This window comes from Onychostoma macrolepis, chromosome 17 (assembly GCF_012432095.1).
Source record: "Onychostoma macrolepis isolate SWU-2019 chromosome 17, ASM1243209v1, whole genome shotgun sequence".
NCBI classification, from domain to species: domain Eukaryota; kingdom Metazoa; phylum Chordata; class Actinopteri; order Cypriniformes; family Cyprinidae; genus Onychostoma; species Onychostoma macrolepis.
In genome coordinates this window covers 9,918,948-9,945,134 of record NC_081171.1, presented here as the reverse complement: position 1 = coordinate 9,945,134, position 26,187 = coordinate 9,918,948, and the positions used below count along the sequence as shown (strand labels likewise).

Genomic DNA, 26,187 nt, shown 5'->3' with positions numbered 1-26,187 from the left:
TATATATATATATATATATATATATATATACACACATACAGTATATATATATACACACACACTGTATATACACACACACACACACACTTAATGTTAACGAGACTCTCAAATAGTACGTACACACTCTTTAGTGCCCACATGCCAATTTCAAGCTGATAATAGACCACAAAGCTATAAACACAAACACAAAAATGGTGTAATTTGGGAATATGAGCCACCAGCAAGCTGCTTATTGCATCTTTTTCTGATTAGACAATGACATTTTACTGGACTCTCATCACACCACCTTCAAGAGAAGCTAATGGTGCCCTTTTGAGCTCAGAATGGAGAAAAGCTTTCACACATCTGAGGCTCATGAAGGGAGGGGGACCTTACGACTTGCAAAGTTGAGAAAAGAAGATGAGCTCTCTTCCAGTGGGGAAAAAGACAAAGAGCTGTGTTACAAGAAAACACAGAAGGCTCAAGTTCCTCTCTCGCTCTTACCAGAGGAAACAAATACAGATCTCTTATGTCTGACTGAGCCTTAACCAGTGTCTGTCTCTGTCCTCACCTCTCAATGTCGATTCATACTTCTTTAGACTACAGACGGAGTGACAGGCTGCAGTAAACAGCACATCTTTGATGGCTGCCAACAAAAGTGAACACGATTCAATTATAGCAGCAATGCACACTCAATACAGTATACATTAGAATAATATTCTTTGTATGAGAGAAACCAGCTTATATAATTTTGATTTAGAAGCATTAATTTGAATCTAAAAAAACTTGACGTTGATAAAAAAAAAAAAAAAAAAAAAAAAAAGTCTAGGGACATGTAATTTGTCAACAACCCATACATTTCAATCTAAAAATCTTGATGTTGATAAAAGAGAGAAGTCCATGAACATGTTATGCGTCAACAGCCTACGTACGTATATACACAAATTTTATACAACATATAAATCACTACAGCATCAAAACAAAGCTATGAAAACACACATTTAACAAAATGAGACAACAGGCAGGAAATTTCATTTAGAAAATGTGAAAAACTCATTCATTCACCCTCACATAAGAGGTATTATGGTGCTCTTGTCTATCCAAAAATGTTAAGCAGAAATGGGTAAAAATCTTCAGAAATGTGTTTATGAATTTTCATTATATAACAGCAATTCTTTTGGAATCCATTGTAAATGGGTTTCATTTGTAGTTTAGCATTAAGTGTTGCAAGGAAATGAAATCTTGGTGTGTCAGACCTCTGAGTCATATCTCTAAAAGATCAGATAAATGGAAAAGAGAGCCTATTAGCCCGATTTAATGCTTGCAGGAGAATGTCACTTCAGTACAGAGCACATGCAGCAAGAACTGGCAACTCAAGTCAGGTGTGGTACATTTTAGGTGTCATCAAACCACAAGTTTAGTTGCTTTTATGCTTTTGGATACAGTGTACTCTCTCATGCAGGTTACTGCATGCAGAAGAGCTTTATCACCTAAAAATTTAAATTTTGTCAAAATCATTATCCACCCTCAGGTTGTTCCAAACTTGTATGACTTGTATGATCTGTGGAACACAAAGTAAGATCAAAAACACAAAATGCATTGAAAGTCAATAGAGTCATACAGATTTGGAATGACATGAAGATTAATAAATGATGTAATGTTAATTTTTGGGTTCTTCAGAACTGTTTTTTTTTTCTTTCAGCATGACTGCAATAAAGTTGGCAGCTGATATTTAATAATTATTACGCACAAATGTAACTTAAATTCAATTCTTAATGTAAAATTCATCATGCACACTGATTTATTGTTTGCCTGTAATGAGTAAAATCCATCTCCTGATATCAGTTTTTCTCCTCAAAATTGACCACAGCACTGGTCTGAAAACCATATAATGAAATCTTCCTCATAACAGCCCAGAAAGAGGGCTTAGATTTTTCCCCTTTCCATATTTGGACAGAGACGATCTGTGGGTTTAAGCACTGGCTGCAGATGTTTGAGTAGACTTGTTTTCCTCCCTATCAGCGGATCTTTATTTGAGTAATCATGTTTTCCCTCCCGTCGACTTGCACTCAGGCCTGCAACAGCCGGGAAAGGCAGCTGAGCACCTGCTCTGGTCTTCACTCCCACACGCGGGGGGAAGACATATGGTCATGGCTTTTTGCTGCTGGTTGCATGATCAACCACTGGAACTGCATAGACTTGCTCTCAGTGTAGCCTGCTCAGATAAATTAAAGTCCAAACTATGGTGCTCGGGGCTGAGCAAAATTACTCCACGACATCAGGTCATTTACCAAAAAGAGGCCAGTGTCCATAAATTCACAGGGTGGAAAGAGAACAAAAGGTGAATGGGAGAACTTGCCAGTGTGTGGATAGTTCAATAAAATGGATCATTAAAAAACCAGTTTCCCTCTTCAGCAAACAGGACTTGTGTGTGTTTACAGTGTCCACAGCATAATATCTTTCTTTATGTTAGCTACATGTATGTAACTAAAATGAAGGTTTATGACCAATAATCAATAAAATTGCAGTCAACTGTGAAATGGATTTTGAAGCATAGTTCCTCAAGCCTTCTGACAGATAAATCTATAATTAGTAGTGCTTGCTATGCTATTTTATACTTTATGTACGTAAAAAGCTATAGCTTTTTGTGCAAATGTGAAATTTTCTGATCTGATTTGAGCTCTGAAATATTAAAACTTTTGTGGCTAGACCGTATGCGACCACCAGACTAGATATTCTATATTACTGTATATCCAATATTTTTTGTACTAAAATGTTAATATTTAAACACTATTTATGCAAAATGTGCTGCCATGAATTATGTCTGAAATAATTATTGTATAATTACTACATAATTATTAATATTTATTAAATATGGATATTTATTAAAATTGTTAGCACTTGAAAACCTACTATGATTTCTTTCAAACATTCGCAGTGTGTGTTAATATATTCATACCACGGCTGCTCGATTATGGCAAAAATAATAATCAGGATTATTTTGGTCAATATTGTAATCACGGTTATTTAACATGAATATGAGTGGGCCATATGAAAAAAAGTCAGTAATATAAAAGTAAAGGACAAATAATAAGTAAAGTATTCAGCTAACAGCCTACTACAGAAATGTAATAATCAAACAAGGGGTGTGCGATATGACGATTTTTGATCGTGGATGATAAAAATGTCTCGATCTGCTTTTGACGAAATATTGTAGTATCGTGCTACAGCGCACATTCTATCAGCTGCAGTTCTGGCGCCGCCTTATCAATATACTGTACAGCACGTCATACATTCACATCAGTGGTAGAGTTACTCTCACGGAACACTGCACTTATTCGTAATCACAAAAGTACATAATTTGCATGTGTTTTAATGCCTTGCTGTTTAGCTTTTCATTCGCGAGCTGGTCTGACATGCCCTTTTTTTGAGCCCCTAACGTTACACCTGAAGCGTGCGCACTAAAACACCTGTCTAACAGCGCCTTATTACTCAACTAAGTTATATTTTGAGCTAATACTGTCAAAACACACAAGGTTTACATACAGATTCAGTTGGTTATGTTTAAAATGAAAGTAAACAATTGAGAGAGAAACGGATATGTGCCTGTATATTAGATGCGTGCAGGTCTTAAACTTAAAGGGACAGTACTAAACATGCAGCCGACTGTCATTAAAGGGATAGTTCACCCAAAAATTAAATTCCTGTCATTATTTACTCACTCACATGTTGTCCCAAACCTGTATTCATTTCTTTCTAGTGCTGAACACAAAAGAAGATATTTTGAAGAACGTGGGTGACCAAACAGTTGCTGGTCCACATTGACTTTGATAGTAGGGGGAAACAAATACTATGGAAGTCACTGTGGACCAGCAACTGTTTGGTTTTAAACGTTCTTCAAAATAGAATGTATGTTCAGCAGAAGAAAGAAACTCATTCAGGTTTAAAACTAATTTTGAGTGAGTAAATGATGGTATAAATATAAAACACTATGACAGAATAGACAGGCAGATGACAGAATTTTTATTCTTTAATGTTAAAACAGCAAAACAAAGAGAAGAAGAAAAAAACTTGCTACTCTTGACTGAATATATATATATATATATATATATATATATATATATATATATATATATATATATATATATATATATATATATATTACAGTTACTTTAATAGGAATCAATCTATATAGTTATTGTTATATTTTTTTCATTCAATTTTTTGAATGCTCCTGCTAAATATGCCTACTGTACCTGAAAATAAAGCACTGTTTATTTTATTTGTATATTATGTGTATTTGTAATGTGTATCTTTGTTCTTATTTTTTAATAACAAATATAAAATAAATGACAAAGATTTTTATCTTCGCCCACTTTGGCCTAAATATCCACCATTCTTTTTTTTTATTTTGTTACTTTGACTTTATAATAGGGAAATTAGTTTGGCTGTACTGCTCAGACAAAATAGTAAAATCAACATGACAAAGAATCGTGATAAAATCATGAAATCGTGATATTTCTAAAAAAAATCTTGATGTGATATTTTTGCCATATCGCCAACCCCTAAATCAAATGTAAAATAAAACAACATAGTCTTTACTGTAAGAATTAAAATATTTTGTAACTTGTCTGTGTTCTGTTACGTGTCGGAGCGCACCCACATGAAAAAATATTATAGTAAATTTACCATAGAAAATGTAGTAAAAAATTCTATAGTAAATACTATAGTGTTTTTGAACCATACTATAGTAAAGATACAATAATAAATTGTGGGGGAATACTGTTAGTACAAAGAATCGTGATAAAATCGTGAAATTGTGATATTTCTAAAAAAAATCTTGATATGATATTTTTGCCATATCGCCCACCCCTAAATCAAATGTAAAATAAAACAACATAGTCTTCTCTGTAATAATTAAATTATTTTGTTTCTTATTAAAGCTACAAGTCCTTCATTCAAGAGCAGTAGTGATTTCCTCTGTCTTTTGTTATTTTACTAACATTACATAGACATTCCTAGACATTCCATAGCCTGTTGTCACTTTAAGAGCTGCACGGATCCAATATACTGTTACATAGGCCTATGTATTTTCATTCTCAAATGTTTACATTCATAACTTGTCTGTGTTCTGTTACGTGTCGGAGTGCACCCACATGAAAAAATATTATAGTAAATTTACCATAGAAAATGTAGTAAAAAATTCTATAGTGTTTTTGAACCATACTATAATAAAGGTACTACAGTAAATTGTACTTATGAACTTATGAATAGTAATTTTCTGTGGTAACTCTACTACAGTAATATAGACAAATTACGTTAGCCTTTACTGTAGTAAATTTTCTAACACTCCAGTATAGGATACTACAACATATACTATTACAACGCATACAAATTCCTTAAAATGAACAAAACCAAACAACACCTTAAGTAGTAATTTGTTTTTTTGTTGTTTTTTTTTTTTGTTCTTGGCTGCAATGTTTAACTTTTGCCCAACATTGCTGTCAAGTAGAAATGGGAGTCTGGCCTTGGCACCCCCTGAAAAAACACACACATAAACACACACACACACACACACACACACACACACACACACACACACACAAGTTAATTTATTACTGGTAAATGCACTTTTTGTGTCTTAATTACAATTGTTATTGACTCTTACTTGTTATCTCCTAAGTCTCTCTTGGGATGGACGACTTAACTCGAGTGCCTTTTGATGACTGAACCCTAGTCGATGAATGTTTTCAGGCCCATGTCTCTATTGATGCAGACAAGCATCAGGAGTTGACTTGGCTGGAAGAGGGCTTAGCACAGGCAGTCCTGACTGCAGAAGACTCTCCAGCCTCTGCACATTACCTGGCAGCTCTATCTCAAAGAAAGGCAAAGATTACTGACAAATACACAAGTCCAGTCCAGTCTGAACTTGGGTGACTTAACACAGATACAAACAGATGTGAATTTTTTTTTTGGTTCTCTTACAGTTAATTAAAAAATGTTTAATTCCTCCTGAAGAGTGATGAAATTAAACACAAATGCCTCATGCATATTCCATAAGCCTCCAACAGGATAATAACCCAAAATATGCAGCTAAAAGTACACAAGAAACCAAGAAACATGCAGTCTGGAGAAGGCAACTCCTTGTGTGTTGGAAGTTGCTATGGGGTGCAAAGATTTTTATATACATAATTTTTAAAGCATACCTTTAATCTTGAACTATATCCATGCTAGTGAAGTGCTGCTGCTTCTTTTTTCATCATTGGGCTTGAGTGTTTCCTTAAAAAAAAAGAATAATAAGATAAACATTCCCATTTAAAAGCTATGCATTTTTTCTGCCTTCAGTGCAAAAGCTGACAAAATACTAGGGGTGGGAGAAAAAAAAAATCGATTCACTTAACTATCGTGATTCTTTTTAAAACGATTTAAAAATCGATTGGTTTACCTCAGAATCGATTTTTATTTCATTATTTTATTTTTCCTAAGAGGTGGTGGAGAGAAGTTAGCGCTTTGTAATACCAACTGATGGCGAAATGTATCGGTGTGTTAGACTTGGAGCAGCACCACGCAGACGATAAGCGTATGACATCAAAGTACCGCGAGAGCGATTCAAAGCACGCGGAGCGTCTGTTCTCTGTAGCGGTGCTTTGATGTCATACAATGATCGTTCTGCGTGCGCTGTGCCGCTGCATTAGATGACGTCATATATGTTTAAAGCAGGCGCGAGGCAGAGCCATGACGGAGGCAGAGGATCAAACCTCTTCCAGAATTCTTTCTGCACCTTCACGCTTTGAATCCCAACTGCATTGAAAACATGACTAAAACGGTATGCAAAGTAACATATCACTTTATTTTATTTCAGAAAGTATTTTTTTCTGCTCATTTTGTTGAACATTTGACTATTATATTCATGTGCAAGTTCAGGGTTTTGGTAGCTACTTGAAAGTTTCATGGTTCAAGGTACTTTAAATATACACTGTGTATGCTCCTTAAATAAAAGTTTATTTGACTCATCATATACAGTCTCTTTTAAGGGTATAATCAGCTATTTTAATAAGCAAACAAAAATCACAATAAATTGTAATATCGAATGGCAATAGTGACTGCTAAGATTTTTTAAAAATTATTATTATTGTGACAGTCTGTATATTAAGTGTATCATTCAACTTTTTCCCATGGTCTAGAGTTAAAAACAAAAAACAATATCGAATCGCAATACTTGTAGAATCGAAATTCTTAAAAAAAAAAAAAAATTGCAATACATATCGTATCGGCACCCAAGTATTGTGATAGTATCGAATCGGGAGGTAGGTGTTATCGTCCCATCCCTACACAATACTATTGAATTTTTTAATTAAATATCATATTACATCATATAATTAAAGTGAGAAAAAAATTATAATTGACAATATTGTCCTATATTAGCTCAGTGATTATCTCTGTAGTTAATACTACATTATGATATAATATAAATTGTGTATAAATACTACAGTATACTTCAGTATTACTACAGTTTATTATAGTAAAAACTTAATTTTACTACAGTTACGAACTCACTATAGTTAATACTAGAGTATGCTGTAGTATAAATTAACAAACTGTAGTAAATACCATAATACACAGTGTACTACAATTACTATAGTTTACTACAGTATTTACTACAGTTTATGAACTTACTATTGTCAGTACTACAGTGCTGTAGTATAAGTTAACAAAGTGTAGAAAATACTATAATATACTACAGTATACTATAATTTACTACAGTTTACTATAATAAATACTACAGTTTACTATAGTATTTTTTCATGTGGGCATACACAGAAAGCCTCCTGAGGAACAGCGAAATTCTTTTTCGCGCTTTTAAAATCACAAGGTAATTAATAAATGTTAGTAAATCAAGCATGTCCCATTTTGCGAAAGTAAGGTTACATTATTTTACTGATTAGCACGTGAAGTTTGGGCTTTTATGGAGGAGTGAAAGTGCACAGCTTGAAAGAGGCGGAATGGGGCGCAATAACCGGTTTATTTGTTATTACTGTATTTTCATAATCGTTGGAAGCGGAAATCTATATTGAAACTGTATTTCGATGAATTGCACAGCTCTAATGCATACATTTATTATTCATTCATTTTACAATGGTAAATAAGTCGAGTATACAGTAACTGCTCCTTTTTCAAAATGGCTGTGCAGTGGGCAACTGCCAATTGGGGATGAAATTTGACAATCGTGATAGATTAGAAGCTAAATAGATTAAATCGTGTCCCAACAACATCCTAGTATCAATTTAGTATTGAACAACTAACCAAAACAACCACATTCTACCAACCAATCCAACTCCAGGCAAAATCCTCAGCATCCACCTCGGGCTGTCTGTAAAGTACCACTGCAGAAAACGTGTTTAAAGAAGCTATAACCTGGCGACATCTCGAGGTTGAAATATCACAGTATATTCCTTGCTTGCAATATGGCAAAAAAATGTTTTTGGAAGCCATCCAAAAAAACAACATTGACCGGTGGCGCACAGGGTGCCATTTAGATGTGTAAGCTGTGGAAAGAGAGCAGATATTTAGAAGACTGTCGATGGCCAGCCATCCCCACATTCGCTATTATACATGGAAGACTCCCTACTCAGAAACACATCGCCATGTTATCAGAATGACATTATTCAAATCTGCTAGTTTTCACTTAACGGGACTTGCTAAATCATTCAGACATAAAAACGGATATTCATGAGAATACAAAAGCATGCTCTTGATGTAGATCTATGATCATCACGCTCTATTTGTCTGCCTGGAAACATTCTGACTGTCAGCTGTGATTTGTGTCAGTATTTAAGGTGCTTTCCAAACTCAGACTCTGAAATTGTCACATCAGATTATTATCATTAACAAAGAGGGTGTATGAGTTAAAACTGAACATCATTCTTATTGCTGTGATCTGTCAAGCTGTAGAGTATTAGTTATGTATGCGCTTGCCATTATTCACTTTCAAAGTTTCTGTGAACGTCAGCCCTCAATATCACTTGCTGCACTCCTTGACAACTTTGTTTGTTTCTACATTTTTGTCACATGAAAGCCAACAAAGAAGAGGCAGACAGACAAAGAGTTACAGCCAAATAACCACCAGGTGCTTCTGTATGATTGGAGTGGCACAAGCAGCTCTGCACCTACTCCACGCCAGAACGCTGCGGCTCAACCTACAAAAACCCTCCGCCATAATCTCTCTGTCCTCCGTCACTCCTCCAAACAAGGTGGCATTTAGAGATTTGATGGTTAAACAAAATGAGGCGTGAACAAACCCCGCAATCACTGGAAAACTTGGAAGTCATTAAAAAGAACAAGAGTTGTTTGTGGAGAAGATTGGTCATTACGTGCAAACAAAAGCAAACCCCTTCGTCCCAGTTCGACTACTGGCACCACAATTAGCCCTGGGTACTGGATTTACACCACCGCAGTCCAACATCACTGAACTGAAAAGCAATCCCTGAATTCTCAAGAACACCAAGAGCTGCACAAATTAATTTGGTTTAAAGTAATGCAGTAATACCTTTTGAAATCATTATATGGCTTAAATTCATGTTGTGGTTTAAAGGGATCACACATTAACTCACCCGTCTGTCAAATTTGTTGATTTTAATCAAAAGCTTCATTAGTCCAATTGACTATTTAGGCGAGAAACAGTTCTGAATCTGAAACGAAGAAGCTAAATTTAAATTGTTATTACCTGAACATCTTACCTTGAGAATTGAATGATTCAGTTCGGCTTCATTTCTTGATGGATTCATTTCTCCTTGTGTATTCTATAGGGAAAAAAGTTAAAGGGTTTGTAACAATATTGGGGTGAAAAAATTATGACAAATGTTTAATTTTTGTAGTACCTTAACCTTTAAATAGCCTTCAACTTCATTTTAACCCACAGATGCTGAAAGAGTCTTTGCTATATAGTATTATAAATTTTTTCTGACCCTTTTAACAATATACTTTCCCATTTCTCAATAATAAAATCCATTCAAGTAAAACATTTTCAGCTTGCCATTGAAACATTATTTATCAAAACTCTCTTCCTCAAGATGTGAATACTGTCTCACATAAGCCATTAGTGTATTTTGCGGTGACTTATGAATTTGTATGTTTATAAAGCAAATGGATAAAGTTGACAGATCTGACTCACTGTCCATAATTAAGGGCCTTGAACCTAAGGTGAATTTCAAAGTTCCCACAAATGAGCGATTAACGGAAAACTGTAGTGGAGGTGGGATGAAGAACAGTCTATTTAAGTGAAGTAAGTGGCTTACTTTTCATTTAAGCAACTTTAATAACATTTGGCCTTGAGCATCTCTGTACCTACCAACAGAACAAGAGCCAGATTCAGTAGATCTGTTTAGATTAATCTTAATTAGTGTATATTGTCATTGTCATTGTCATTTATATGGTTACTACTAGCAACAGCATGCCTACTTACACCTCTCGCTGAGTGTAATTGACTAAGGATATGGTTCACACACACACTTCCTATAATAAGGTACAGCCCATAATGGTGTCACAAATGATAAACTGAAGTTTCAATTAAAATGAAATGGGCACAATAAAAGATGCTATTGTAAACAACATTGAGATTAACTCATTTTAATATTACCAAACACTAAGTCTCCAGACCTTCACTTTTGATCACTTAATTGATGAAAAGTGACAGTAAACACATAATAATTACAAAATAATAAATGTCATTCTTATTTACAACAATACCCACCCAAAGTCTAGTCAAAATAGTCAAATAATTGAGGTAATGTACAGTATATACACAACTTCACATAAAAAGCTACTTTGTATAGTTTTTGTTCATAATCATGCAAAATGTAAGATTGTATGCAATATTTTCAGTTGGTGTGTGGAAGAAAATATCAGTGCATTAGACGGTCCAAGAATACATTTATACAAAGAAACATTTATGAATTAATTTTACCTCACAGTTGGAGATAATTACTGGAGTATTACAATCCACAAATGAATACAACAAACAAGGCCTCAGGCAAGAGAAAGCTATTCATCCAACATTATGCATATATAACCATGACAAATGCATGGCTTGACAACAAATTACACTTGAAAATGAATGAAATTATGTCGTAATCACATGTAGAATTTAGAAAAACATAACTTTTTCTGAAAACAATACATGTGTTTTATGTATTTTATAAAGTAGAGTCGCTAAGCTCTGTTGTGATGAAGAAGCCTTTTGTAAGTTACAGTATATGAAATATGCTCATCTGATCAAGACTCAACTCAACTGATTTCGTTGTCAGTCATGAAAGAATAATCATTCTTTGTCTTTTTAGCAGAATGTTGCAATCAATGAGTCTAGAGCTAATAGCCAAAAGCTTTGCCGTGAGTTAATTACGAGGGGAATGAGATTACAACAACCTTGAAGCTAATGGTTATCCAAACTGTTATTTGTCACTGCAGTTTCACCTCAAGTAAAATGCTATTTGGTTACAAAGTACAAACATGAATATTGTCCTGGCCTCTTTACCTCAAAGACAGCCACTGAACAACATACTTCAGAACGACTGTAGTGTGTGCGACTGTGAGTTCCACACTTCATCACTTGTATGACAGAGAGCGGCACTCTAAATGTCTTTCCACACACACACACACACACACACACACACTGCTGTAATGCTCCTGGTGGCTCACTTCTCATTCTGACAAGATGCTAGACAGCATACTCTGTATCGCCTCTCAGTAGGATTAGCAGCAGCTGTAATACCATGGATGACACAAGTGAGAGAATTTTTCAACATCAGAATTAGCCCCTTAGCATCTATACTCAACTCAGTGACAATTTAAAAATAAAAATGACCTGGATACATTTTTATGTATCTCAACTGCGATAGGGCTATATGAAAGCTGTAAATTGTTGTATCAAACAAAGATTTTACCTAAAAATGCTAGCAGAATTGTCTGTGAAGTTTATATTGTGTATTAGCTCCTCCGACAGGCAATATAGGTGGTCCTGACATGCCCAAGGGCTTGCGAGATGATCTATAATATGTGAGCATCTCATAACTTCAGACTATTGGACATTTCTCATCCAATCTACTTGAAGCGGGCAGCAAAATGCGATTAAAATAGATCAGTCCCATATTATTTAACAAATGCGGGCCCACTTCATCGCACTTTCAGGGTAAAGTGAGCGTATCACAACATGTTCCATCCAGACGTACATGCACCTTAACATTTAACACACTAACCAAAAAACTGTGTAAAAGATGATCAATTACACTACAAATACAACACGTAAAAGCACTATTTTGCACTATATTTAAACACTGCAAGTCTTGCAATTAGGGTTACAAAAAGGTGGAAAATTCTAGTAAATTTCGGAAACCTTCCAGGATTTTTGGGAATTTTCCAGGTATTTTTGGAAAGTTTCCTGCTTGAAATCCTACTTGCAATGATGATCTCTTCTCTTAAGTAACCATTTCTACTTGCAATGTAAACTATAAGTAAGTATAAAAGTATAAAAACCCAATGCGCAGACGCAAGGCTCCAATTTCCCACTATTTCTCAAAAACTATGAGATGACATCAAGAGCACTGCTACGTTTTTTTTTGTTTTGTTTTTTTTCATTGCAAATTACTGCGTTGAACTGTTAGCTGTAGTAATTTTTTATCTACCGCAATATGTTTTACATCACATTGCAGTGTCCTTCTTTTGCCCAGAGGTGCTTTTAAACCATGTGGCTAAATGTTGCTTTTATCTTGTACAGCTTTGTTGTGATTGACAGGTATATGTGAATGTGCATCTGCTGGAGTTTGGGAATACAGCCTATGCCAGATGTGACCTGCTGTTTGGTGCACAGAAAGCAAGCACAGCAACCACCATCAACCATCTGCTGGTGCAAAATATCACCAGTCTGAACGTATGTCTTTGCCATTTTTGGACCCCATAGAGACAAGATGTTACAACGTTCAGTAATAGATTGTTTCCATGTGAAACCTGGAACAACAGTCTGTATAAAACTGGCCCACTTCCAGGAAATATACATGCATTATGTAAGTGTGTGTAAGGGCCACATTAAAAAAAGGATGGATTTAAAGCTCAAAAGTAAAGTTTTTGGATTTCTTAAATAAATATTATAATGTAAAATGAATTAAAAAGGTATCTATAAACTACTGTGTAAAAGTTTTGGGTCTTTTCTTTTTTCTTTTCTTGTTTCTGTATTTTTTTAAAAGAAATTAATACTTTTATTCAGCAAGGATGCATTACTAACTTATCAAAAATATCAGAAAAAAAGATTTATATTTCCAGTATATGCTGTTCTTTGAACTTTATTCATTTATAAAAGAATCCAAAAAAAGCCTCACAGTTTCTGCACTGATAAGAAGAAGAACTGTTACTTGCATACCAAATCAGCATATTAAAAATGATTTCTGAAGGATCATTTGACATTGAAGACTGGCCGTAATGATGCTGAAAACTGTGCTTTGTCACGACAGGAATAAATTGCATTTTCAAATTATAATAAAATAGCGAACTGTTATTTTAAATTATAATACTATTTAACAATATTGCATTTTTTTCTGTATTTCTGCTCAAATAAATGCAGCACAAGAGACTTCTTTCAAAAGCATTTAAAAAAAAAAATCTTACTGACCACAAACTTTTTGTGCAATATTGGACCCCATTTTCTTTTGTTACAGAACTAAATAACTTTACAAATTCATATAGAGATTGTTTTATGCCTGATTCATATGCCATGAATGAGAAAAATCTTTAGAGGACCTTTCACTTTGAGAAACCAAATGCTAACCATGAATCCGTTCATTTAATGACAAGTTATACCTGGCTACTAGTAGGGCTCAGGCAAATGCAGTGACCTCTCAGATTGAATTTATGGACGGTGAGTGTGTGTGCCTTGAAGTTTTTCCCATCATGCTCTTCTGTTACTCTTGAAAAGCTCCAGCTCGTCTCTAGTGAATAAACCTCCATCTGCTGAAGGCCGTGGCAGTGCTTAAAAAGTGAACCTCACCTGCCTGCCCTCTGATGGAGTCTTATTACCGCCTCAATTATTCAAATCCTCCAGCTGTGCAAAAATGTCATGCGCATTATTTTCAGTTAATTTCATGTCAGAGTTCTATTATGGATGGATCCCGCTGTTCTTCAGCATGTGTGAGAACTTGAGATGAAGCAGAACTCATTGCTGTCCACTCCTGCAATGCCAAATAGATGCAGACATGCTTTTACACCATGCAAATAGTAAAAATATGTAGCATGTTAAATCTCCATTAAACAAATTTTACTACACGTAAACATAAACATCATCATGATGTTCCACACAGTGTGTGTGTGTGTAAAACTTTTATATTTTATGAATTTATTTTTTAACATTTGTGTCTTATTCATTTAATACAAATAAAATAAATAAAAGTATTCATTCCTTTCAACCTTTTAAATTGTATTGTTTATGTAGATTTTTAATTAATCTTACATTTTTGTTTATTAAGTTTTTAATTAATTTTACATTTCATTTCAAATTGTGTGTGTGTGTGTGTGTGTGTGTAAAAAACAAACAAACAAACAAACAGTTAAATCTTAAAACTTTCTATTTAATTCCAGGTATAAAATAGTGTTTGATTTCCTTAATTTTTCATGTTGATTTAAAATAAATGTAATGTTTTTCTCATATTCCGCAGCAATTCAATTTTTTTTGCTATATTTTAGTTGTATTTGTATTTAAGTTACATTTTCATGGCATTTATTGATGTTTCTAATTTCAGTAGATGGCAGACATTATATTAGTTTTACCATTATCTCCTTTTTTGACTAGAGGACAACTTAAGTAAAAAGTGGCACATCTTACCCCACTCTCCCCTCACACAGAACCATTGCTGTTCCCATAAGTTACTCTGTGCTGTGAGAAACTTTAATGCCAGCTGGCTCTGTGGCACACAATCTCTGCCTCCTACTTCCAACAGCACAGTATTCCTTCAGACCAATTATTTGACTTCCTCAAGACTGAGAGCAAATCTGAGCACTGCAGCTGAGCAGAAACCACCTAGCCTGCAGGGCAAGGAGACTACGCCCTGCAGACAGAAGACGTCTTGCTGATCATACTTGTTCTAGCGTCATGTGGTTGGGTGCACACTTCCGCCAGAGACACGACAGAGATAGATCCATCCATCAGAGCAGCCACAGCCCACACCCTTGCCCTGTCATTGCCACACAACAGAGGCGGGTGAAACATGATAAACCATGATCTGCTGTGAACTGTTTCAGACATTTTGCACCCACACCCAGTCTAGAAAGGCTAACAGATTGAATTGCACCCTACACATACAGTATGTAAAGCTGCGGTGAAGATAAAACTAAATATGCTGAGACTGGGGTAAAAAAAAGTTATCAGGGCTATGACTGCGACTAAATGGTTGCATTTGCAACCTTTATTCCTGCCGGTGTGACTAAGTTTTGTTAGAGGTCACACTGGTGCCAATACCAATTTGACTAACTGATAAGCTCTGCCATTTCTATTGAGTATAAGAAACATTAAATGGCACACGGGTCAAGACGGAGCGAAACAGCGCTATTTGCATCGCACCACATGGACAATTATCAGCTCTGCCCAAAAGACAGCAGGAAAGGGACATGTTCATTCAACTTAGTTTTGTTGAGGCCATGAACATCACGTTGAGGCCACAACATATTAACTTGTGGGAATGTGATAATAGCTACTTATTATACAATATTAAAATAAGATAATGCAGAATACTAATTAGATATACATTGAGGAAAATCACAGTTGCATTTTTTAAAAGTAAAAAGAGTTTAGGTTCATCAGAGAGGTTAAGAAAAGGTTGCTGACGTGGCTTGGTAACCCTACTACTTATTAGGCTGTCTTGTTCGTTGCTTTTCTTTACAATATTGACCCAAACAAAGCCATGCTTATTTTTAATACAAGATATTCCTGTCTGCAGTGAATATTCTGACACCATCTTAGCGTATCTGAAATATAGATGGATTCTGGGTCGACTGCGTCTCTAGCTCACCTCCCTGCAGAATTAAGTTTAAAGTGTTTAAAATCAAGTGTAGCTGTTTAATGGATTCTCACACATCACATCTTCAGGAGAGGAATAAGGGTTGAAGGTAGGGAACGAGGGCCCTCACATTTATGGAGCAGGCTATAATGCGATCAGCCACTGTTACTCGGAATAAATCTGAGAAACAATCACCCAAAACACAGTTTCATACTTTGCATTTGCAGCAGAGTGAACTTCCCAGCACTAGTCAGTAAGGAAGATTAGTGGATGCAAACATTAAATATTCATGAACTGCAAATAAGTTGCAAATAAGACATCATATGGGGCAAAATGTGGTGATAAAACCATATGCAAACATACTAGTTTTGTGTCATTTGTATCAAACTGCTACGGCGGATAAATGTTTTGCCATTTTAAATGTTATTTACATTTTTAACTACCCTCAAGCATTTTATAAATTTAGATTAACAGTTCGCCCTTTACAGTCATGTGAGCTAAATATAATTTAATTGACAATAAACAAACCTGTGTAGGACAAATCCCACACATACTTGAGCTCTGTTGCTTCTTGTGATTCTTGGCTTGAGTCATGAATCATGACCAATGTTAACTCGAGACTTGAGCCAAAAAACTTAATTGAATCTCTGAGTTGTTGATTTTTCCAAAATAAAAATGTCTTAGTATTTTACCTCAGAGTCCTCCACCACTGACAATTGCTGAAGGGATCCTAGGTCTTTTAAAAAAATCAGTTGATCCAGTTCACAAATCTAGGATGAACTGTTCCTCACACAAAGCTATTATTTGACTTAAGAGGTGTTACACAGAAGAAAGAGTCGGACCGGTTTGGAGAGGTAGCCTTTAAATGATGACAGAAATGTCCTTTTTTGAGTGAACTACAAGCATATATCCTGTCCTAGTAAACGTCTCTGGAGTGTTGTGTAACTGTAATTCAGTAAGTGTTGAAACTCACTCACGGTGTTCCAATGGAGACACAGCGATGACAAGTTTCCAGTGGTTTCCGTCTGACTGTTTATTGAATAAATTAGGAAATTACAACGCTGTATCTGTCTAGCTGTAGATGTTACTTCTCTGGGGCCACATAGCAGACATAGCAGCAATTGACAGAAAATGGGCACTAGCCCCGTTGACTCAGGGACTGCCAACTAGCATTAATTACAGCAGAACTCAGTCAGTCACAGGCTAAAACGGGGGTTCGGGGGTTCATGTAACAATAGTGTCACCATTTGCAAATTATAATGCTAATGATAACTCAACAGACATGTTTTAGATGCTAAAAAGTGATTATTTATGGTGTACTATCTTAATTAAATCATCTAGAAAATGAGAGATCTAAACATAGAATTTCATTAGCATTAATGATCACTGACCCTCCAAACGGCCTGGCTTTAACTAGGAAATGTGCATCATTAGAATTCTCAGTCCATTCTATTGACCTCACTTCAAGGGATCCATTCTTACAAGCTTAAAAGCATCAATCTAACAATTTCCAGTGTGAATCAGGGACAATCAATGCCGGTCATTTGTAGTTGGTCAACCTTACGGAGTGATAAAAGAGCTTTGCAGGCATTAAAGGCCTCTAAAGAAGAAATATAGATCAGAGACTCGCTGAGGGTCTCATTTCCTTGCAATGCCGGACTTTAAGCAGCTCGGCACGTTTATCAGTCTGACAGACGTGGCATTATGGCTCAAAGACGACTGCTCTCCCTGCAAAGTCAACACTGTGAGCAAAGCCATGCACCATAGGGAGGGAAATTAGAGGAAGGCTACATCTGTAAAGAAAGCAAAAATTAACATTTACACAAACAAACAAGTCCTGATCTACAGTGTAGTTCAGAGAACAGCGTGCGACTGAGAAAATATTTGTCATGTGCTCGCTCTGACCACGGTCGGCCTCTCACGGTGGGATACGTGTGTATTCAATGTGCAAGTATGAGGGCATGTATGTTATGCTGGATTTAAGGAATTTGGCACATTTCCCTACAGCTCAGTTTTTAAAGTGCATTGGCTTTATCTGATTGGCAGCAGAGATCTCAATGTGAACTGTCAAGGGAAATGCTTCAGTATTGTCTTCAAGAAATTAAATTTAATGAAAGCCATGTAAGATGATGTTCACATAACAAATCTTATTAAAGGACTAATGCTTTTAATTATACCCATACTTTGCTGCGCTATATGTTTAATGCAATTTGCAGTGTTTACGTATTACATCATCAAGCCAAGATCCAAGAAAAAGACAACCAGTTGGCATACATGACTCTCTCACCCTCAGCCTGAACTTGTAAAGTGACATAAGCTTAAATATTGTATCAGAAAGAGTTTTTTTAATCTTCAAATTTGAAAAAGGTCATGATTCGACTTGGGCTTGCACTATTCATGGCGTTTTTAGACTTTAGACAGTTTCTTATGAATAAATTAAAGAATAAATAAATATTTTTTATACAAAATATGCAAATAAATGCATAAGAATATGCAAATAAATGCAATAATTTTTAAAATATTTTTTATTTACAATCTATGAATTGAATGAATTCTGAGTAAAATATCCAAATGAAAATAAAAATTAACTTTCAAGAGACCAGTATATATACTAAGGATTCGAGAAATATAAGCATTTGAGTTTCAGGCCTGTGTTTAAAAGAGTGGTAGGGAGCAGACAAATTCTTCCTGATAGTTTGATGGATGGATGATGGGAAGGAAGGATGGAAGGAAGGAAGGAAGGAAGAAAATAAGAAAAGAAAGAAAGAAAGAAAGAAAGAAAGAAAGAAAAAGAAAGACAGAAAGAAAGGTAACTTTTAACTATTTAAACAAAAGGCGTTAGTTAGTGGTTCTCAACTGGTGGTAAAATGGAGAAAGCACACCTTCCATATATTTTTATTATTATATGAATCCAATCAACGTTTTTTTTTTTTTTTCATGGTATAGCCAATATCATAAGACCTTGCACCGATAGCGTAAGACATTCATTCATCTTCGGAACACAAATTAAGATATTTTTTGATCAAATCCGAGAGCTTTCTGACCCTCCATAGAAAATATGAAGAATTCCTATCCAATCTATAATAAATAGCTAATTTTGTATATGAGCCTGTGCAGTTAGTAAAATCTGTGTCTTTAAGTTAAACCAGCTGAGAACCTCTGGAGCAGGATATACACTTTGATTTAAATCATTTTATGTGAGAGTGTGACTTTTTGATTTGCATTGCTCATTGGTTCAGAGAGCTGCAAAAGTAGAAGACAGCAATTGAAGTCAGCACTGCTTTCCCAATCTTGATCTTACGCTGACATTACTGCTCTGTCTCAAAAATGTCATCTCCTCTCTGTCATTCTGGAAATGTTAAAACGAAGAAGATTATACAAGATAGATCACAAAAAATATCTAGGTCACGGTTACATAGCTTCATGGAGTTTAAAAAGTTTAACCACAAAGTTTTCAATCAAACTTTCAAAGTAAGATCTGGAAGGTCTTCAGATCTGGAAATGAAGATGAGCAGAATATAACATTAAAACTGTCACTGGAAAGTTTGTATTTCAAGACATAAGAGTGGATTTGGATTTGAACTCTATATGTGCTCAGCCAGGTTTTAAGGACAATGAATTTGACACTGAACGAAACATACTTAAAATGCAAATGATAAATTTTTTACATTTCAAATCACTTTTTTTTTTTTAAGCATAGATCTAAAAGTGAAGTTTAAAAATTGCCCATGCGTAAGAAGAATTAACCTAATTTAAGAAATATTAAGTGAAAACAATCCTTATTAAACATTTATAACACACACACACACACACACACACACACACACAAACACACACACACATACATACAATATGAGATTAGAATTCCCAATGTGTACATGATCCACCACATCATCTCATATTCATTCTTATTTTTATTCCTATTCAAGCTAATTGGAAAAATGAAAAAAGAAAGTAGCATTGATGCTAAGCTAACTGATTCATAAATAAAACAAACCTCTTAAAGTCAAATAAAGACCAAACGGGTCACAGAAATGTGTTTGGTTATGCACATTTTAATTTTAGAAACCTTTACTCATATGTCCTTTGGTAGCTGGAGAAAATCTATTAAAACTACAAGACCAAATGTGAGTCTGGCACTTCTGATAACGGTTATCTTCAATATTGCAAAAGGATGACACTGATATTTTAAACAGATAAAGGGTATGAAAATACCATGTCTTCCACCCCACAATCAGAATAAAGCCATACTAGAAATTGCCTTGCGGACATCCCAGATGGAGGTTCTGGAATATGCATGTGCAAAACTGGTAGCCGATATCACTCCTTAAAATTTGAAGGGCTCCTCACTGTGGATGCAGATTAGAGAGTGTTTTGCAGAGGAACTTGTGAGGGTACTGCCAGCTTTTCTTAACAGCTGCAAGGCAGATGTTTTGGCATATGCCCAGATACACATAAAAAGATCAGCATAACTTCTGGATGGTGTATGCATCAAATTCTCAAACCCCACTCCTGGTCAAGCATATTAGCAAGCCAGCGTTATCTCCTAGGACGCAGAAGATGCAGCCATTGATCTCTCTGTCCTACTCATGTACTTAAATAAGGCTATTGGGACCAAGGTGAAGACATCCCGGCCAGCTTTATATCCACATGTGCTGAAACCCCCTGTTGTTCCAGTCAGTAAGACACACACATTCTGAGATGTTATTAACATCTGAGGGAGGAGCCTTTCATCAGTTGCGCTATGTTTCACAGACGAGCCTCCATGGCACCAGGATGGAGAGTTAGTGCAATACCCTCATGAGTTACGACAAATAAACACATAATATTGCAAGACCCAAGTGCTGGCAAGCAGAGCTTTCTGGAACATTTATTCATATTCTACTTGAATACTCCTGAGCTAGTCTTCTTAAGTACAACAGACCATGCATTAATGTAAGAACATTTCTTTCCAAATTATCTGTATATATTTATAGTAGGCCTATCTATACATGTATCTGAATGTATGACAGATCTTTGTCTGTCTCAGTGTGTGTGTGTGTGTGTTAGTAAAATGTATGAATAAGCACTCAATATCTGCCTGAAATGCAATGTTTTGAAAATAGAGGCTAAACTGAATAAAGTCAATAATTCGCCAAGAAAGGAATGTAAAAAAAAAAAAAAAAAAACACAGATGTTTTGGCTTATTAAACTGAAATATGACTGAAGACGTATTTGAGGTTTATTGTTTCTATTGACCTGCTGGATCCAAAACAATATATCTGAGACAACTAAGACAGGTCTGGAATAACTAGTTAAAAAATAACAATTTCAAGACCACCAACACATATGTCCTGTCAGTCATCAGCTATACCCCAGGAGGAATATGAAACTGTCAACAATAAAACCCAAGCACAATGCATCAAGCCTGCAAATCACAGTCCAGAACAAAACATGAATATATCAGACACATGGCTCTCAATAAGACGGAAAGGTCAAGAGGTCAAGGTTTGACTAGTTAACCAGTGCTGCTAAATTTTTCTTCTTCCATTTAAAAATAGCCATGTATCCTAAAAAAAAAAAAAAAAAATCACATCCCATATAAAAGCACATCACAATATAAAAAAAACATATGGCTACTATTTTCTACTCTAATCTAATCTATTTTCATACCTACTGTTTTCTAATCACTTAACTTACTGTCCAGACATGATGTGGTTTTGCCACTTTAATGCACATGTAATCAGGGGCGGACTTAGTGATTTGGGGGCCCTAAGCAAATTTCAGGTATGGGCTCCAACACAATAACTATATGTTCTTTTACGCCTAGCCCTTATTTTTCTCGCTAGCTCTCTCTCATTATAGCTATAACTATTATTTATTATAACTATTACCCCTTCACAACTTAAGTAGCCTACATAATTAGTCAACCTGATGCTATTCTAATGTAATTTTTTTTTTCGGATCACAAAAAAATTAAAAAATTAAAAAAAATGCTTGCACTTGTCCATTTAATGAATTGTAAACGTCTTCAATCTTTTTACAAAAAGGATTAAAATGTTATAAAAAATGATCCCATGCGACTCGTTCCATATTCCAAGTGTTCTTAAGGCATACCATAGGGTTTGCCGAGAAACAAATCCAAAATGTAATCTGCGAAAATCTCCAGTCATTGCATTCGTGCATTTATACGTGTTTTTAGTTTATAGTTCATTTGCATTTATAGGAAAAGCACACAAGAGAGTCATTTTGAAACATCAAGACAAATAAAATTATGACTTGAAACACAATAATTTATTTACTGAGGTGAATATATCTGTTCTGAGACAGTCAAAACAGCTTAGAATGCGCGCAAAGAGCGCTCCGTCTATAATCACTAAAAGCTGTCACTCACTTCAGTTCATAGCGATCTCACGACGTTCCGTTAATAAGCTCTCTGCACAATGGATCTCTTATTTAGCTTACGCGTTGTTATAATGAGAGGATTCACAAGCTTGCAGAACTCCGCACCAGACAAGAACTCGCCGTTTTGAGTGGTGAGTGAACACAAATGCATGCTGGTGCATTTGCCAAATATGTTTCGCGAATATCAGATGGGGCCCCCTAATTCCCCGGGGCCCTAAGTGGCCGCTTACCTTGCCTATTGGTTAAGTCCGCCCCTGCATGTAATGAAAAGACAGAGAAGATGCTAATAATCATAAGGTGGAAATGCTTTCGGTTAAATGAATCCGAACTATGACAGGAAGTTGTATTTACCTCATGTCCTATCATCCCATCTGTCCATTCATCTGTCAATCAATCTATCTTTACTTGGAAGTGTGTGAGTAGAATCATTATTTATTTATTACTGCATTTTTTACAGTATTTAAGGAATAATTTCTTATTCTTACAAAAAAAAAAAAAGGCATGCAGTTGCCATTAAACAATGGTGACCAGGGGTTGCCAAAAAGCACCATAAAAATATTCCAAATGATAGACTGTGCAATATCCCAAGTTTTCTGAAACTATACAAAAGTTTTGTATGAAGAACAGACTGAAATTCAAGACATTATTCACCAACAGTCTCACCCCTTTTGGAGCTTGACAGCCACTGGTCACTATGAACATTTGTTTTTATGGCATGACTTGTGCAATAATTCTTCAAAAATGTTTTATTTTGTGTTTCACTGAAAACAAAATTACAACATATAGGTTTGGAACAACATGAGGGTGAGTAAATAATGACAATTTTCAATTTTGATTGAACAATCCCTTAAAAAAACTCTAACATTATGACGATAAATGACTAAATAATGCTTTCAGCTCCCTCTTACTTGCACTACTGAGAAAGCTTTCAATTGTGTGGCCAAAAGGATTTGGTGCAATAGCAGGAGATGAATTCATCAAACTGTTTGGACATCCACAACAAAAACTCACTCATTGCTTGTAATGTTTTTCTCCTCTACTGGTTTGTTTATCTCCTTAACATGTACTCGCGTTTTACCCCTTGCCAAAAGCAAGAGATATTTTATTGCACATCTGTTCGTCTTTAAACACCCTGAGGATGCTGTGGATTGAAGATGAGGATCAAAGAGAGGTGAGTCTATCACAGCCAATCTAGTTCACTAGCGCAGCAACACATACTCCACGAGTAACACTGGCGTACAGAAGATAACCAAAGACGATTGCTATCTGAAAGAATTATTCACGTCAGCAGTATTTGATAGCGGTGCATGGGGTCTTTCATCATATCACTAGGGTTGTGCATGAACATTCAAGTTTGGCCCTGTCCCAAAAGCTGCCCTAAGCCCTTTTGGTCTACACTTTGGTGATGTAATGCCACACAGACAGTTGGGTTGTATTAAAAGGACGTATGAAGGTTGCATTAGGCTTTCTGAAACATCAAACATCCTCTAAAACCTTGCTACATCATTCAATTAAAAGTCATAATAAAAAAGTGTGACTTAAAGGAATATTTGACCTAAAAATTGCTGGAAATGTACTCATCCTCAGGACAAAATGTAGATGAGATGTTTCTTCATTGGAACAGATTTGGAGAAATTTTGCATTGCATCACTTGTGCACTAATGGGTCCTCTGCAGTGTATGGGCTCTGTCAGAATGAGAGTTCAAACAGTTGATAAAAACATCACAATAATTCACAAGCAATCCACATGAATCAAGTCCATCGATTAATGTCTTGTGAAGCAAAAAGCTGTGTTTGTAAAAAAAAAAAAAAAAAAAACACCAAGGCATTTTAAATTTAAACCATAGCTTCTGGACAAAATAAAAGTCCAATATCAATAATCAATAAAGTCCATCCTCTGTGGTCCTCTCATAACAAAATCCACCAACATGTTTCTTTAGAACTGTTTTTGCTTGTAAATAGTGCTTGATCTCTACATATTTCTCTCCTGATTCAGATGAGACGACATTTTGTACTGGAGAAAGCTAAATTGTAGATAAAGGAAAACAAAGCAATATTTTAGCAAGGAAACAACAGTTACAAACATCTTGATGGATTTATTTTTCTTCAAACACAGATTTTCACTTCACAAGATATTAAATGATGGACTTGAGTGTGGAATATTGTGATGTTTTTATCAGCTGTTTGGACTCATTTTGACGGCACCCAATCACTCCAGAAGATCCATTGGTAATCAAGTGATGTAATGCTAAATTACATCGCTTGAGGGGGAGTAAACTTTCATCAAATCTGAATTTTTAGGTGAACTCCTTTAAAGGTATAGAAGAAAGAGATCATACAGGTTTGAAATGACGAAGGCGAGGAAATGATGACAGCTTGTTTTCCTTTAAGTGTTCAAATATTGTGTCATGTCTACTTACATATGCTCTTTTTGTGTTATTTACACATCGGTACACCTTTATCACACTTCCTGGCTATGACATAACCGTAATGCATTAGGATAAATTATTAAAGCAGGTTTATCACTGTATCAATGTTCCTGATCATATAGTGGAAAATCAATTTAACAGTTTGAATTCTGCAGAGGTGCTGCATGAATTCCAAATGAGTCGTGTAACCTTGGTAACATTAAAATCTGTTCAATCAGTTACACCTGAGATGGGGTGAATAATGCATTTACAGCGCATCAAGACAAACACTAACAAAAAGCTTCTTTGCATGCATTAGTTGTTGAGATGAGACGGAGGTCATGACCTTCCTCTCATTGGACCCTGCTGAGGGGAGACGAATTAGTTACAGATCTTGCTTTGGCATCTGTACAGAACTCTAGAGAGTAATCAAAATGAATGTTTTCAGACTCGGTCCTGCATTAAGTGAATAACTAAATGCCTTTTTAGTCCTCATGGGGGAAGAATTTTCATCACCGACCTGGATCTTGGAGGTCTATATAGCAATAAATATTATACAAAATGATAAAGAGCATTCTAGGTCGCTAAAGCAGCCCATCTGTGATCATGTACGCCTAGAGGATGATCAGACATTTTAAAGTATTGAATTGGTATATTCCCCACTAGTTTTGCAGCATCTGTTATATCAGATGGATTAGTAAAGGCAGATACCCTTGAAGGGCTGTATGATGTTTATTTAAGCTTGCGTGCATGTGTGTTTGCATACATAAAAACCCAAAACTGATGGATTTCTATTTGAGGCTATTTGTAAATCATGTTTGTAATATTAATGGCCTTTGTGCTCTCTGCTCATTGATGATAGACTGACGAGGCAAAGCAGAGTGTTTTGTAATCAAAAAAGACCATATTTTCCTGCAAAAGTGATGAATTATTTATTAGGTAGACACAACTGCTGACTCAAAACTTCAAAGAGCATGTTTTTGGTGAGAGAGAGTGCTAATGTCTAACTAATTAATTCCTCGTCTAAAGGTACCACATGGAAGAACCCTGGTTCTCACATATTATTAGACCATATGAGGTAGTCTGTGATTCTTGGTCTTTTTGCCACCCATTGCCCACCCATGAAGTTCAGTTGTATTTACTGGATTTAAGGATTAGGGGGAAAAAAGAAATAATATATATATATATATATATATATATATATATATATATATATATATATATATATATATATATATATATATATATATTATTTCTTTTTGTAGTTGACAAATAATATAGGTAGTGTGACATAGCAAAAATGTAGAAAAATAAACACTCAGCATACAAATAACATGAGAAAGATTAGAGTTCATTCTTAGAGTTACAAATAGCACGAGAGA

General features: G+C 35.4%; 1 long non-coding RNA gene across 1 annotated transcript in view; it reads right to left on the bottom strand.

Moving 5' to 3' along the window:
- Positions 1–5,653: 5,653 nt before the first annotated feature.
- The window catches only part of LOC131523387 (uncharacterized), a 29,068-nt gene continuing 8,534 nt past the window's right edge, over positions 5,654–26,187 (bottom strand). Inside the window, exons 2-4 of the long non-coding RNA XR_009266766.1 lie at positions 9,717–9,779; positions 6,186–6,258; positions 5,654–5,850 (exon numbers count right to left, since the gene is read on the bottom strand). This is a non-coding gene — a long non-coding RNA (uncharacterized LOC131523387). The remainder of the gene's footprint in view (positions 5,851–6,185; positions 6,259–9,716; positions 9,780–26,187) is intronic.